Source organism: Tenrec ecaudatus, chromosome 4, assembly GCF_050624435.1.
Source record: "Tenrec ecaudatus isolate mTenEca1 chromosome 4, mTenEca1.hap1, whole genome shotgun sequence".
NCBI classification, from domain to species: domain Eukaryota; kingdom Metazoa; phylum Chordata; class Mammalia; order Afrosoricida; family Tenrecidae; genus Tenrec; species Tenrec ecaudatus.
Window position 1 is genome coordinate 56,983,928 of NC_134533.1, and position 16,131 is coordinate 57,000,058.

The window sequence follows — 16,131 nt, forward strand, 5'->3', positions numbered from 1 at the left end:
GAGTAGTAGCACTGAGACCATGGAGCTGTGAGGCCAAGGAACAGGAAGGTTTCTGGGCCCAAAAAGCAGAAGCCAATGGTGGCTGAGAAGCTGAGGACCACCAATGACTGTATCCTTACTGTTTACTGATTCTGATTTGTGAGGGCATGGTAGCTTCCCTAATTACTATTGTTGTTGTTAGGTGCCACTGAGTCAGTTCTGACTCATAATGACCCTATGCCCAACAGAAAAAAAAAACACACAAAAACACTGCTGGTCCTGAAGCATCCTCACAATTATTCTTTTGTTTGAGTCCCTTGTTGAAGTCACTGTCGATCCATCTTATCAAAGGCCTTCCTCTTTTTCACTGCCCCTCTACTGTACTGAACATGATGTCCTTCTTTAGGGACTGGTCTCTCCTGACATATCCAAAGTATGTAAGACAAAGTCTCACATCCTTTGTGTCTAAAGAGCATTCTGGCTGTATTACTTCCAAGAAAGATTTGTTTGTTCTTTGGAAAGTTGATGGTACTTTCAAGATTCTTTGACAACACCATAATTCAAACACATTGATTCTTCTTCAGTCTTCCTTATTCAATGCCCAATAACATATGCATATGAGGCCATTAAAAATACCAAGGTTTGGGTCAAAGACACCTTAGTCATCAAAGTAACATACTTGCTTTACAACATTTTAGTGAAGTTCTGTGCAGTAGATTGACCAAATGCAGGGTGTCATTTGATCTCTTGCCTTGTTTCCACGAGCACTGACATGTGGATCCCAGCAAAAAGAAATCCTTGACAACTTCATTTCTCCATTTATCTCCATTTACCAATATATCTCCATTTATTGGTCCAATAGAGGAGGATTTGGGCCTTCTTTACAATGAGTTGTAATCTACACTAAAGCCTGCAATCCTGGATCTTCAAGTCCTCTTTGCTTTCAGCAAGCAAGGCTAAATCATCTGCATCTTGCAGGTTGTTTAAAAAAAGAAACCTTCTTCTAATATAGATACAACATTCTTCTTCAAATAATCCAGCTTCTCAAATTATTTGCTCGGCATATACACTAAGTACGGCGAGAGGATACAAACCTGACACACATCTTTCCTAATTTTAAGCCATGCAGTATGCCCTTGATCAATACCCACAACTGCCTCTTGATCATGTACAGGTTCTACATGAGCACAAATAAGTGTTCGGAATTCCCATTCTTCTCAAGGCTATCCATGGTTTGTTATGATCCACAGTTGAAATGCCTTTGTATAGTCAATAAAACACAGGTAAACACCTTTCTGGTATTCTCTGCTCTAGGCCAAGATCCATCTCACATCAGCAATGATATCCTTTATTCCAACGCCTTTTCTGAACCTGAATTACAAGTGGTGGTGTAGTGGTTACTCTTGGGCTGCTAACCACGAAAGTTCTAAACCTGGGGAAAAGACAAGGTTTTCTAATCCAGTACAAGGTTACGGTCTGGGAAACCACAGGGCAGTCTATCCTGTTCTACAGGGTCACAATGAGGCAGAATGGACTTGATAGCTGTGGGGTTGTTTAACTTCCCTAATAAACCACCCTTAATGTGAGTTCTGTGTGAGCAATGAAATGAGTTACTGAGCCCAACAGAGAAGTAGAGTGCCATTGGAACGGTTGGTGTCAGAACAGGTTAAGAAGGCTGAAAGGTGGAGCCATGTCTGACCCTTACTCATGGCAATAAGGAAGCCAGAGGAGGTCAGATATGGCTCCCTCCGTGACATTTATTCACAACCCAACTTGTAACCCACACCAGGACTCTTCCATCTGTAGAACAGGAACTCGTATATTGCTCACTGTGCCGTAAATTAGTACAACCTGCCATGCTTGGTAAAGTAGAGGGGCAGCAGAAAAGAGGAAGGCCTGCAACAAGATGGACTGACACAATGCTACAAAAATGGGTTCACGTATGACAATGGCGAAGCTGGCACAGGACTCGGCAGTATTTCACTCTGTTGTAAAGAAGATTGCGGACAGTGGGAACTGGCTGGATGGCAACTAACAAACAAATAAGTAAAATAACTGACAAATTTAACAACATTTAAAATGTCGTTACCTTTGATCCTGTCATTCTATTTCTAAAATTGTTTTCTGTTGCTAGCATTTTGAATGTATGAAACGATTTATGAATTGTAGCATTGATACCCAAAGATGTAAAACATCTACCAATAGGGGATTGGACAAATGAAAGGGCATATGAGATGGTAAAGTTTGCTTCTTCTGAGAAGCCCTGGCGGCACACTAGCTGGAAGCGCAAGGCAGTCAGCCAGTGTCAGAGCTGTGAGGACACTAGCAGCTCAGCAGGCAGATGAGGCTACTTCCCTAAAGATGACAGCCTCGACACCCTACGAGTGGGATCTACTCAATGACAATGGGTTTGAGGACAGAAGTGAAAAATGCAAGGGGGGGGGAATCCACATATATGCGTATACATACATAGATCATTACTGGCCAAATAATCAAGAAATTGGTAACAATGGCTACCTCTAGGAAGGAGGATAACTCAACAGCTGGGAAACAGAAGTAAAGGACAATTGCTTTTCATGGGATCTCTTTCTTTATACGCCTTTTTGAATTACGCACTAGGTGCATGCATTATCTACTTTAAATAAAATAGAATGCTTTTTAAATAGAAAAATCAGAAGCCTCTAAAATGCACCCTTCCCCTCAGTCTGCTACCACTATTCTTTGTCTTCTAACCATTACACACACATTTTCATGTGTCTCCAGAAAAAAAGTATGGCAAAAATTTTAAGTGAAAATAAAAGACAAGCATTGTGTTGAGAAGAACATTAACTGTCTTCTATTAAATCTTGATTACTTAAATTTTCATGTTATTTCTTTACTAGATGGAAAACCTATAGAGTAAAGTAGATGACTACGTAGCTTTAAGATTATTAGTGAAAAGGAATCTAGCGGGCTATTATTTCCTGAAAGAATGTGAAAAATCTTGTACTTCTTTAGGAAAAGGCTGATCTTGAGTATGGTTACCTGTGGTAGTCACCTAATCTGGTGTCAATTTAAGGATTAAGAGTGTAGGGGTGGAGTCTAGGCTGTCAATCTGGAGATAGCCAATGAGACCTCTGTGGGCATGGCCTTCGCCTGAGAATTCTGGGAAATCTGGTACTTCCTTCTTGGAGGTGGAAGATACCTCGCTCTCTCTGCCACTTTCTGGGAGACATTGCAGAAGACAGCCACATGGACTCAACCAGACCTTGGAAACCGGAAAAGCCACGCACCACCACTGGACCCAAAGACTTTCTACCCATTGGCTTGTGATCATCCTGCATTTGGCTTCATTGCATGTGTTTCATGAGTCTGAAGAGGACTTTATAGATTGATATCTGAAAAATGGGCTAATATCGGACTTATAGACTTGATCTGGACTCAGCTGGGATGTTTTCTCAGTGTTCAATTGCTCTTGTATACAAATTTCTTATACATATGTGTGTCCATGGCTTTGTTTCTCTAGTCTACCCAGACTAACACAGATTGCCCTACTCTTCTATCGTTTGAGATCCACCATGTCACAAAACACAGTCAACAGCAGTGAAATGCACATGACTGCCAAGTAAGGATGGTAAACTAGCTCTACCTGTATATACCTGTCTACACCAATATTTACTGACCTGATCCAGTAACTGACGAAGGCTCCATGTTTCAATTCCTACAATCAGATTTAGGGAAACTAAGCACCCAATATCAAAGGCTCATTTGAATTAAATACAACTAATAATAAATTTTTACATCTACAGATACACCTGAAAGAAGAGTTTACTTAATTCCCTTTCTATTAAATACCTGATAAACTTCCGGTTTAGCAAATAAGCTCAAAGTCAAAATCTATTAACGTTGGAAACAGTGGAAGAGCAACTTCATTCCTAATTTGGTACAATTCCTGTGTTTAACATAGCCACAGTCAAAACTTTTGTTATTAATTTTCCAATTCTTATCTCATTCTTCTGCACAACCAAAAGTCTCACCAGGATGATCTCTTGGCAGAAAGACATTCAAACAGCAAACAAAAACTTAAGCTATGTGTTTGTTGTGTTAAGTTCTCCTGGTATCCATGCGACTGAGTAATTAAGAAAAGAATTTTTTAGGTTCTTTAAAAAAACAACTAGCAGGCCAGTTTGCTGATCCCTAGTCTAAATAATAATTTCAAATATTCTACAAATATTATGAAAAAATAATAAATATATACACACACACACACACATATATATATATATATATATATATGAAAGGCATGTGTCAATGGAACCAGTTACGTCTAAAAATCTACAGCCTCTGATTGCACGGGAGTCCATGAATAGCACAGATTGGTAAGCAAACAACTACCAGTCAAAACACTGATAGCTGAAGTCTACCCAGAGGCACTTTAGAAGGCAGTCCTGGTCATCTGCTTCCAGGCACAGCCTTGAAAACCAATGGAGCATATAGGGTTGTCAGGAGACACAACGGAGTCATCAGCAACTAGTCAATGGCAAGTTGGGAGAAGTATCAAGGTCACAGTGAGAGAAGTGGGATGGGAGATATTGTTGGAGCTACCTTTAAAAACACAGTGTACCACCAGTAGTAGTACCAGTGACCCAGTTATTATCAACTTGATTCCAACCCATAGTGGCCCATATGTGTGAGAGTACAATTGTGCTACATAGCGGTTTCAATGCTGGGGGTTTTAGGAAGTACATCACCAGGCCTTTCTTCGAAGGTACCTCTGAGTGGACTTGCCTTATTAGCAGCAGACGAGTGAGTGAACCATTTGTACACCAAGGGACTACAGCAGCAAGTGAAGTAAATGTTCAATACACTTGAGATTATCAAACAATAGTCTAAGAAAAGACATATTTCATGTGACTCACTAACTGCCACCAAATCAACCTTGACTCACAGTGACCCTATAGGACAAAGTAGAACTGCCCCTGTGGGTTTCTGAGGCTATAAATCTTTATGAGAGCAGAAAGTCTGATCTTTCTCCTGTGGAGTGCTGGTGGGTCTGAACTGCTGACCTTGCAGTTATGCCAAATACATATCCCATTAAGTCACCAGAGCTCCTACTAAAGAGCAAGTAATGAATTGTTCCTTATTACATATTTTTAACCACTCACAGCTCCTTCTAAAATCTCCCTACAGACCCCAGTGCCGCTTCCCAACCTAGACGACAAGAACATGTACATAGGGATAGGCAAGAGATAAAACTCACAACACATGGAACCCAGGAACAGGAATGGGAATAGAGATACCAAAAGGGTAGGGGGTAGGGAGGGGAGCACCAATTGCAGTAAATGGCCCATAACCACACACACCCCCATCCGGGGGAAGAACAACAGAAACCAGAGGGGAAGGGAGACAGCGGTCAGTGTGAGATTTGAAAATAATTAACAATCTATAACCTTATCAAGGGGCCACGAGGGCTGGGGGGGGAGCAGGAGAAAGGGAAAAAAGAGCTGATCCCAAGTGCTCAATGGAAAGTAAATGTCTAGAAAAGAATGATGGAATATATGTACGCATATGTCAGATACAATTGATGTATGGTTTGTAACAAGAGTTATAGGAGCCCCCAATAAAATGATATTTTTCAGAAAGTTCCTACAGACATACGAGGGAGTACTCCCCCCATCCCACCCCACCCCCCAAAAACCAGAATTGCACTGGGAGGAGTGGAGTTTTCCTAGTACGCATTTTACTCTCTAGGGAGCACCCAACAACTGTCTCTGAGTTAGTGCATCCAGTGACATCGCCTGGGAAGGTTCTTTCGGATCACAGTGAATTTTTTTCATATAATTTTGCTCAAACATCATATTTTTGTGATGGCTGATTTAAGAGAACAGTATGCTGCTGTGGAATTTTGTCTCCTGCTCAGGAGATAAAAGCTGCAGAAACTGTTGTGATGCTGAGCACAACTTACAAGGAAAGACTTTAGTGTAGGAGTGGTTTTCTCTTTCAAAAGAAGTGAAATGTCAACTGATGACAAATCTGATTCTGGATGTCCATCAACTTCCCGAATGGATAAAAATGTCGACTCCTAGTAGATTTGGAGTTCGTTCCACCAGGTCAGACTGTCAATCAAGCTTTCTGTTTAGAGGTTCTGAAAAGATTGTTTAACAGCGTGCGACAAAAAAAGCCTGATTTGTGGCAGAAGGGGGACTGGTTTTGCCACCACAACAATGCACCTGCTCCCAGAGCCATCTCACTGCACGAGGTTGTGGCAAAATACAGCATGCTTCTCTTGCCCCATGCAACTGACACACCTGACCTCGCTCCATGAGACTTCTTTTTGTTTCCTCGAATGCAGAGGGGCATGAAAAAACAGGAATTTGATGACGTAGAAGAGATGGAGCAAAAGACGAGGGAGGTGCTTGTCAGCCATCAAAACAGGTGAGTTTGAAAAAGGCTTCCAAGAATGGAATCACAGATTTGACAAATGTAGTAAGTGTAATAAAGAGTACTTTGAAGGTGATAGGGTGGTTTTGTAAAAAAATAAAAAAGTAACTACATAACTTTGGGGAAAAATCCGGGTTTTGGGGGGAACCCCCTCGTACTTTGAAATACTTTGTTTACCCATCATCATGATTTACTAAATAACAATTTCATTTTCCCATGTTCTATTACCTGTGAACTTCTAAGCAATAGGTTACCACTTGAAGGTGACCTAATTCTAACCCAAAGCAAACCAATTCATTTTTAGTTCAGACTATGAAGGCATATCACTTTTGTGGATATGGTAAAAAAAAAAAACCCAAAACCCATTGCTATTGAGAAAGTTTTATAAAAAGGTCAATGGCTTCAAAGGGCCTCTCAACTTCTTGAGTGGGGAGAGAATCCCATCAACATCAGCCCAAACTATGAAATGGCAGCATACCTCTACTCTCCAACTTCTTAATTCTGAAACCAGTCATTGCTCCCATGGCACCATTTCCTCCTCTACTAGGTCCAAGAATTCATGCAACACCCACACAGAACTCTCAATAGTACTCATAATCACGGGCTTTCTGATGAAGTACAAAGTCACAAATTTAAGATCAGGAATGACTCAAAATGGTTTTTCACTGTCTCTTTCTCTTTCAGCCCCCAGGCCAGACTTTGCTCAGGTAAGTTTCACAAAGTTTATTAGTTTAGTTAATAGGTGCCCCAAGGCACTCTATTCAATCGGCAAGCCTCCAGCTCAAAGACACTCAGTTCTCTTGCCCCTTGAGTTAGCACATCCATTGTAGCCTCCTCACTTGACAGACCAAGCAAAATTCACTGTGCCACCCAATGTTAATCTCCTAGTTCTGCTTACTATTTCTTTGCACTGCCTCTCACTGTCTCACAGAATCCTCAGTGTTACGGAATCCTCTTTGCCTCCTGGGTCTAGGTGATCTCCATGCAGGTACCCTAGGTCCAAAGGACATCTCAAAACTTGGATCTTCTTTCTTAATGGTAGTAAGGTTCCTCTTCCAGTCTTTCTGATGACTTATTTTAAGACCAGCTAGATGCCAAATATGGAAATAGGCAGATGACACACCTTGCTTGTTGAAAGGGAAAAGGGCTTGAAGCACTTACTGAAAAAGATCAAAGACTACATTCATAAAGAAAATTTAAATCCTCTCATCTGAACTTATATAAACATCATTGTGCTAAACAGAAAGAACATTGAAGTTGTTGAGGATTTAATTTTACTTGGATCTACAATCAACACCCAGAAAGAAATAATGCAGAAATTAAATGACCCGTCATTGGGCAAAAAAAGCAAAAGTACACCACTTTGAAGACTAAGGTATGCCTGACCAAGCCACAGTATTACCAATGGCCTTATATGAATGCTAGAATTGGACAATGAATAAGGAAGACTGAAGAACTGATGACTTTGAATTATATATTAGTGAAGAATGTTAAATATTCCTGGGGCTGCCGGAAGAAAGAACAAATTTGTCTTGGAAGTAATACAGTCGAATTTTCCTTAGAAGAGAGAATAGCAAGACTTCATCTGAGGTACTTAGTCCCTGGAGAAGGACATAATACTTAGTAGAGAGGAAAAAAGAAGACTCTTAGCAAGATGGATTTAAATGGCTGCAACAATGGGCTTAAACATGGGCACAACTGTAAGCCTGGCTCAAACTTCGGCAGTTTCATTCTGTTGCATATGTAGGTCAGAACCAGCTTGAGGGCATAATGCAACAACAGAATGGCAAAAGTGACAAATCCTTTTGTTAGCATTCCATATACCCACCCCCAAAAGCATCCCATGTACCTTTGTTCCATGCACCATTGTTAGCAACCTGTCCAATCCCTTTGGTGAGCACCTTATCTACATAGCTCTACCCAATCAGTAGGTGGGAATAATATGGCTAAAAAGGGCATATTATAAAGCCACAGTACCACAACTTTCTTTTAAATTTGCAGGCAGCCTCCCGTCTGGAAATCACACGTCAAGTGTTTTTTCTACTGTATACCGTAATTTCAGAAATTTAATTTGTTACATTTTAAGAGTCGACATAAAAAATTTTTTTAAAACCATCTCTGAAAACTCTAAACTAAATAAAAAATAAAGAACCAAAATGCAAATTCGATGTGCACAAACTATTAATTATAGGTTAGTTGATAAGAATAGTATGGTGATATGGAAACCTGGACACCTCCACACCCCTCTTTTTTCCAGGCAGCCAGGAAGATGGCGGACATTAAGACTGGGCGTGCCTACCAAAAGCAGCCTACCATCTTCCAAAACAAGAGGGTCCTGTTGGGGGAAACTGGGTTGGAGAAGCTCCCCCGTGATCACAGGAACATTGTCCTGGGCTTCAAGAAGCCTAAGGAGGCTATTGAGGGTACCTACATTGACAAGAAATGTCCCTTCACCAGCAACGTCTCTATCTGAGGGTGGATTCTGTCGGCGTGGTGACCAAGATGAAGATGCAGAGGACCACTGTCATCCGACGAGGCTACCTGCACTACATCCGCAAGTACAACCGCTTGGAGAAGCGCCACAAGCACATGTCTGTGCACCTGTTCCCCTGCTTCAGGGACAACCAGATCGGTGACATCATAACTGTGGGCAAGTGCCAGCCCCTGTGCAAGAGGCTATGGGCACCAAGAAGCAGTTTCAGAAGTTCTGAGCCGCCAGCCTCCCAGTGAGTTATTTTGCCTCCCCCACACCAAAAAAAGAGAACACAATAGTAAGGTACCTCTTTTTGTTTTGTTTTTTAAAAAATTAAGGCTCATCAGACATTTCCCCCCACAAACAACAGACCAACTCAAGCATCTTGAGTAACATTTTCTATAAAATATGCTAGCGTCCAGTCTGTTGTAAGTACCCCCTGAAAGAGATCTAATGGCCACTCTGGCTGCACAGGCACGGATATACCAATATTTAACTCTCTGTGTCCTACTTTCTACGGTACTTCTCATTGCTAAGACATCAACATAGGTTCATTAGCTCTTATGCTGCTACACAACTAATTTGTACAGTGCTGTTGCCCTGTGCATGGTGTTTATTTGGCAAGAGTTAAAATGCCTCTAAGATCTTTCTTAGTCTTGGAAAATGTTGGACAATGGGGAAAATCAGATACAGAATTCCCTTGCATGATGCAAGAGTCGAATACAAAGATGTGTTACTTAAAAAGTTTAATTCTACTTCACCAATAAAAAGAAAATGTAATTCTACAGCATTAAAATTATCTCCTGCAAGAAATCTTTTTTCCTTCAGTAATACTGAGTTTCTTATTTTTCTTTCTCTGACCTCACAGACTGTATCAGCAGGGTCACTTGTCTGTATTAAGGCTATGGTAGAAACACTGTTTATCAGCCTTTATTCTTCTTAACACATAGTTTAGTAATAATGAAAAATAAGCAAAACAGGAGGAGACATCCCAAGTAACAAAATTCAAACATATTTAGCAATTAATTAACTAACAAAAACCATCAGTTTGAATGCTTGAAAAAGCTTGTATTCTATTCCATTCATGAGGAAAATAATATGAAAAATTAATTTCCTAAGTCACCTATGAGTTTTTAAAACAGACAATGTGCTGTACGTAGTCTTTTCTTAATAAAACATTTTAAAATGTTATCATCTTAAGAGATGAAACGGAAACACTTTCAGCCTCAGCACAGGGAAACACAGCCTTGTACTGTTTAAACACACCCTGATCTTTTTGAGGGCACTGCCAACAATGAAGCACCCAGGTGGCACCATGGTTAAGCACTGGGCTACTAACCCAGGTCAGCAACTCACATCCACCCCGTAGCTCCTCTGGAGGAAGACATGGCAGTCTGCACCCATAAAATGTGGAGCCATGCATTTATAGAGGTTTAAATACAGGCATGTACATGTTTAAACATATTTATATAGAATGATAGGGAAATAGATCTATGTACATATATTTATATGTCAAGTATCAAGCAGATGGACATTGGGCCTCTACTCAAGTACTCCCTCAATGCAAGAACACTTTGTTCTAATAACCTGGCATTCTGTGATGCTCACCTTCCCGACATGGTCACTGAAGACAAAATGGGTGCATAGCAAATGTGGTGAAGAAAGCTGGTGGTTCCTAGCTATCAGAAGATAACGCATCTGAGGTCTTAAAGGCTCGAAGATAAACAAGCAGCCATCTAGCTCAGAAGCAACAAAGTCCACATGGAAGAAGCACACCAGCCTGTGTGATCATGAGGTGTCGATGGGATCAGGTATCAGGCATCAAAGACCCAGAACAAAAAATCCTATCAATGTGTATGAGGGGAAGTACAGAGTGGAGACACAAAGCCCATCTATAAACAACTGGACATTCCTTTACAGAAGGGTCACAAGGTAGAGATGAGCCAGTCGGGGTACAGTACAGCACTGATGAAACATACAACTTTCTTCTAGTTCTTTAATGCTTTCTCCTCCCCACTATCATGACCCCAATTCTACCTTACAAATCCAGCTAGACCAGAGCATGTACATGGGTACAGATAAGAGCTGGAAACACAAGGAATCCAGGACAGGTAAACCTCTTGGGACCAATACTGAGAGTAGCGATACCAGGAGAGTAAAGAGAAGGTCGGAGGGAAGGGGGAACTGATCACAGGCTCTATATATTACCCCCTCCCAGGGGAACAGACAACAAAAAGTGGATGAAGGGAGACATCGGTCAGTGCAAGACAAGAAAAAATAATATTAATTTATAAATTATCAAGGGTTTGTGAAGGAGGGGGGGGGGAAAGCAAGAAGGGAGAGGGAAGGGGAAATGAGCAGATACAAAGGGCTCAAGTAGAAAGCAAATGGCTTGAAAATGATGATGGCACCAAATGTATAAATGTGTTTGACACAATGGATGGATGTATGGATTGTAATAAGAGTTGTATGCGCCTCAAATAACATGGTATAAAAAACTGTGCAGTTAAGGATATTTGTCCTATTCTGTTTCATTGGGCTGCTAGGAACCATAACCAACTTGTCATTCAATGGGTTTTGGGGTTTGACCAACAATAGGAGTCTCAATTTCTTCCTACCCAGCAGGAAAATGTAAAATTCTTTTGTTTCAAAATTCATGAAGTTGTACATTTGCTTCCAAAATGTGCCTAAGACTTAATTTTTTAATATTTTAAGTTGCTGTGGTTATTTCCCCAGTTCCAGAATACATCATTGGAATAGACATACTTAGTAACTGGCAGAACCCCCATATTGAATCGCTGAAATGTGGAATAAGGGTTATCATGGTAGGAAAGGTCAAGTGGAAAATAGTAAACCAAAAACACTACCACATTCCTGGAGGGATTGCAGAGATCAATGGCACCATCAAAGACTTGAAAGATGCAGGGGTGCTGATTCCTACTACATCCCTATTTAACTCACCTATTTGGCCTGTAAAGAAGACAAATGGATCCTGGAGAATGACAATGGATTATCGTAAACTTAACCAGATGGTGACTCCAATTGTAGCTGCCATTCCAGATGTGATTTCATTTCTTGAGCAAATTAACACTTCTCCTGGTACTTGGTATGCAGCTATTGATCTGGCTAATGCCTTCTTCTCAATACCAGTCTCAAAGGACCACCAGAAGAAGTTTGCTTTCACCTGGCAGGGGCAACAATATACTTTCACAACTTTCCCCCAGGGGTACATCAACTCTTCTGTCCTATGCCATAATTTAGTCTGATGGGACCTTGATCACCTGTCTATTCCACAAAATGTCACACTGGTCCATTATATTGATGACATTATGCTGATTGGACCCACTAAGGAGGATGTACCAAAGACTAGATTCATTGGTAAAATATCTGGGTACAAGCAGTTGGGAAACTAACCCAGCAAAGATTCAGGGACCTTCCACATCAGTAAAATTTCTAGGGGTCCAGTGGTGTGGGGCATGTCAAGATATTCCTACTCAAGTGAAGGATAAGCTATTGTATTTGGCACCCCCAATGACTGAAAAAGAGGCACAACGGCTAGTGGGCCTCTTCGGATTTTGGAGGCAACATATCCTTCACTTGGGTGTTATACTTTGACCTATTTATCAAGTGACACGAAAAGTCTACAATTTTGAGTGGGGCCCAGAACAAGAAAAGGCTCTTCAACAGGTTCAGGCTGCCGTGCAAGCTGCTTTGCCACTGGGACCATATGATCCAGCTGACCCAATGGTGCTAGAGGTGTCAGTTGTAGATAAAGATGCAGTGTGGAGTCTTTGGCAGACGCCTATTGGTGGATCACAGCATAGACCGTTGGGATTTTGGAGTAAAGTCCTGTCATCCTCTGCAGACAACTACTCCCCCTTTGTAAAACAGCTGTTGGCCTGTTACTGGGCCTTGGTGGAGACTGAACGCCTCACCATGGGCCACCAAGTCACCATGAGGCCTGAACTACCTATTGTGAAGTGGGTATTGTCTGACCCACGGAATCATAAAGTTGGACATGCGCAGCAACACTCCACTGTTAAATGGAAGTGGTATATATGAGATCGGGCCAAAGCAGGACCTGAAGGGACAAGTAAGCTGCATGAAGAAGTGGCCCAAATGCCCATGGTCTCCACTTCTGTCACATTACCTTCTTTCTCCCAGTCTGCACCTACGGCCTCCTGGGGAGTTCCTTACCATACTTTAAGTGAAGACCAAAAGTCATGCTTGGTTTACTGATGGTTTTGCACGATATGCAGGTGCCACTCGTAAGTGGACAGCAGCAGCACTACAGCCCCTTTCTGGGATCTCCCTAAAGATCAGTGGTGAAGGGAAATCTTCCCAATGGGCAGAAATTCGAGCAGTGCACCTGGCCATTCAGTTTGCATATAAGGAAAAATGGCCAGATGTGAGACTGTATACTGATTCAGGGGCTGTGGCTAATGGCTTGGCTGCATGGTCAGGGAATTGGAAGGACCACGATTGGAAAATTGGTGACAAGGAGGTGTGAGGAAGAAGTATGTGGATAGACCTCTCGGAATGGGCCAAGAAAGTAAAGGTAATTGTATCTCATGTGAACGCTCACCAAAGAATTACCTCTGAAGAGGAGGACTTTAACAATCAAGTGGATAAGATGGCACGCACTGTAGAGACTAGTCCTCCTCTTTCCCCTGCCACTCCTGTTATTGCCCAATGGGCACATGAACAACGTGGACATGGTGGCAGGAATGGAGGTTATGCATGGGCACAGCAACATGGACTTCCAGTCACCAAGGCTGACTTGGCCACTGCCACTGCTGAGTGCCCCATTTGCCAGCAGCAGAAACTAACATTAAGTCCAAGATATGGGACCATTCCTCGGGGAGATCAACCAGCAACTTGGTGGCAGGTTGATTACATAGGACCAGTTCCATCATGGAGGGGACAGTGTTTTGTTCTTACTGGAATAGACACCTACTCTGGATATGGATTTGCCTTCCCTGCACCTGATGCTTCTGCCAAAACTACTATTTATGGACTTACAGAATGCCTCATCCACAGCCATGGCATCCCACATAGCATTGCTTCAGATCAAGGAACTCACTTCACAGCAAATGCAGTGTGGCAATGGGCCCATTCCCACAGAATCCACTGGTCGTATCATGTTTCTCATCAGAATTGGCTCCTAAAGACACAATTACAGTGCCAACTAGGTGGCAACAACTTGCGGGACTGGGGCAATGTTCTTCAGGAAGCTGTATATGCTCTCAATCAGTGGCCAATATATGGTGCTCTCTCCAATAGTCAGAAGTTATGGGTCCAGGAACCAAGGGGTGGAAGCTGGATTGGCATCACTCACTATTATTCCTAATGATCTACTTGCAGCATTTTTGCTTCCTGTCCCAGCAACCCTGTGTTCTTCAAGCCTGGAGGTCCTGGTCCCGAAGGAAAGAACTCTCCCACCTGGAAACACAGCACGGATTCCACTGAACTGGCAGCTGAGAATGCCCCCTGGTCACTTTGGGCTTCTCATGCCTTTGGATCAACAGATCAGGAAGGATGTCACTGTACTAAGTGGTGTGATTGATCCTGATTATCAAGGGGAAATTGGATAGGTGTTACATAAAGAATATGTCTGGAATCCAGGAGATCCCATAGGCCGACTCTTAGTGCTACCATGCCCTGTGATTAAAGTAAATGGTAAATTACAGTAACTCAATCCTGAAAGGACTTACAATGACCCAGGAATGAAGACCTAGGTCACCCCACCAGGCAAAAAACCACAGCCAGCTGAGGTACTTGCTGAGGGCAAAGGTAATACAGAATGGGTAGTAATAGAAGGTAGTTCTACCTATCAGTTACGACCACATGATCAACTGCAAAATCGAGGTTTGTCATTGTCAGTGTATTTTCTTTATGTGTGCTTATTGGATATCTTTCCTTTGTTCAGGTATGATATATCAGATACAATTAGACTCAGTGTGTTTTCATTTATATGCATGATAGATGATTGATGATAAGTATAAGTGTTATTTCATCAATGTCTGGAAATTATATAAGTAGCTAAAGAATTGTGTACAAGTGCCAGGTTGGCAAGGGGTGGATTGATATAGTTTATTGTGCCAGCCTGGCCAATAAACACATGTGGGATTAATTGAAGGGCCGAGAGATAAATGGCTCAGCAAGCCTAGCCTTTCTTATCTCTCACTCTTTGATCATCGGACCAGTGTGCAGCTGCCTTGCTTGTTCTGTGCCTCAATTTGCAAGCTACACTACCTGTGGGACATCTAACCTGTGGACTGTGTCGCTGTAATTTGAGGACCCTTTAAGACCTGCTTCACCACACAATTGGAATTTACATCTCTTGAGCTGGGGACTGACTATTGGTGACCTGGCTGATGGATGGTGACCTGCCTTGCTGTTTGCTGCCTGTCCTCTCTACAGAGGACTACCTGGAGGGCCTCAAGACTTAAAGGAGTGCCAGTGTCTCACAACTCTCTCCCGGGAGTGAGTTGCACTGAGCCATTTGTACCGTTTTATAATTTAACTGTTCATTTCTTGTATTATATATCTATCTGTATATAATTTAACTGTTCATTTCCTGTGTTATCTATCTTTATAAATATATATATAAAATAATTAGCAATCTGGTTTTATCTCTCTAGAGAACCCTGTCTAACATACTGGGTAAAACTCACTATAATTACATTTCATACAGGTGTATCCAAAACCTGGATCATAAATCTTGTATTCGTAAACAAGAATATCCTTCAGAGAAAAAAAAATCCTTCAGAACAATTTGGTAAAATCAAAACAATTGGGGGTATTTTACCAGTTATAGAAGCAGTCAATTAATTCAGTCTTAAACTCACAGCCATCTAGTCGATACTGACTCACAGAGACCCCCTGTGGGTTTCCCAGATTGTAACTTTAGGGGATTAGAAAGCCAAGTCCTTCTCCCTTTGAGCAGCTGGTGGTTTTGAACTGCAGACCGTGCAGATTGCTGCCCAACAAGTAACCACTAGAGCAGCGGTTCTCAGCCTTCCTAATGCCGTAACCTTTTAATACAGTTCCTCTTGTTGTGGTGACCCCCAACCATAACATTCTTTTCTTTTTTTTTAAGTTGTTCTTTTTTTTTTAATCCTTTTTTGGGGGCTCATACAACTCTTATCACATTACATACATACATACATACATTATGTCAAGCACATTTGTGCAATTATTGCTACTTCCTAACTGTAACTTTGCTGTTATGAATCACAATGTAAATATCTGATATG

At 41.7% G+C, this 16,131-nt stretch overlaps 1 protein-coding gene across 2 annotated transcripts in view; it reads right to left on the minus strand.

Annotated features, from left to right (window-relative positions):
* FAR1 (fatty acyl-CoA reductase 1) overlaps nt 1-16,131 on the minus strand; it is an 83,266-nt gene that overhangs the window by 48,236 nt on the left and 18,899 nt on the right. The gene's annotated exons all lie outside the window — the stretch shown is intronic.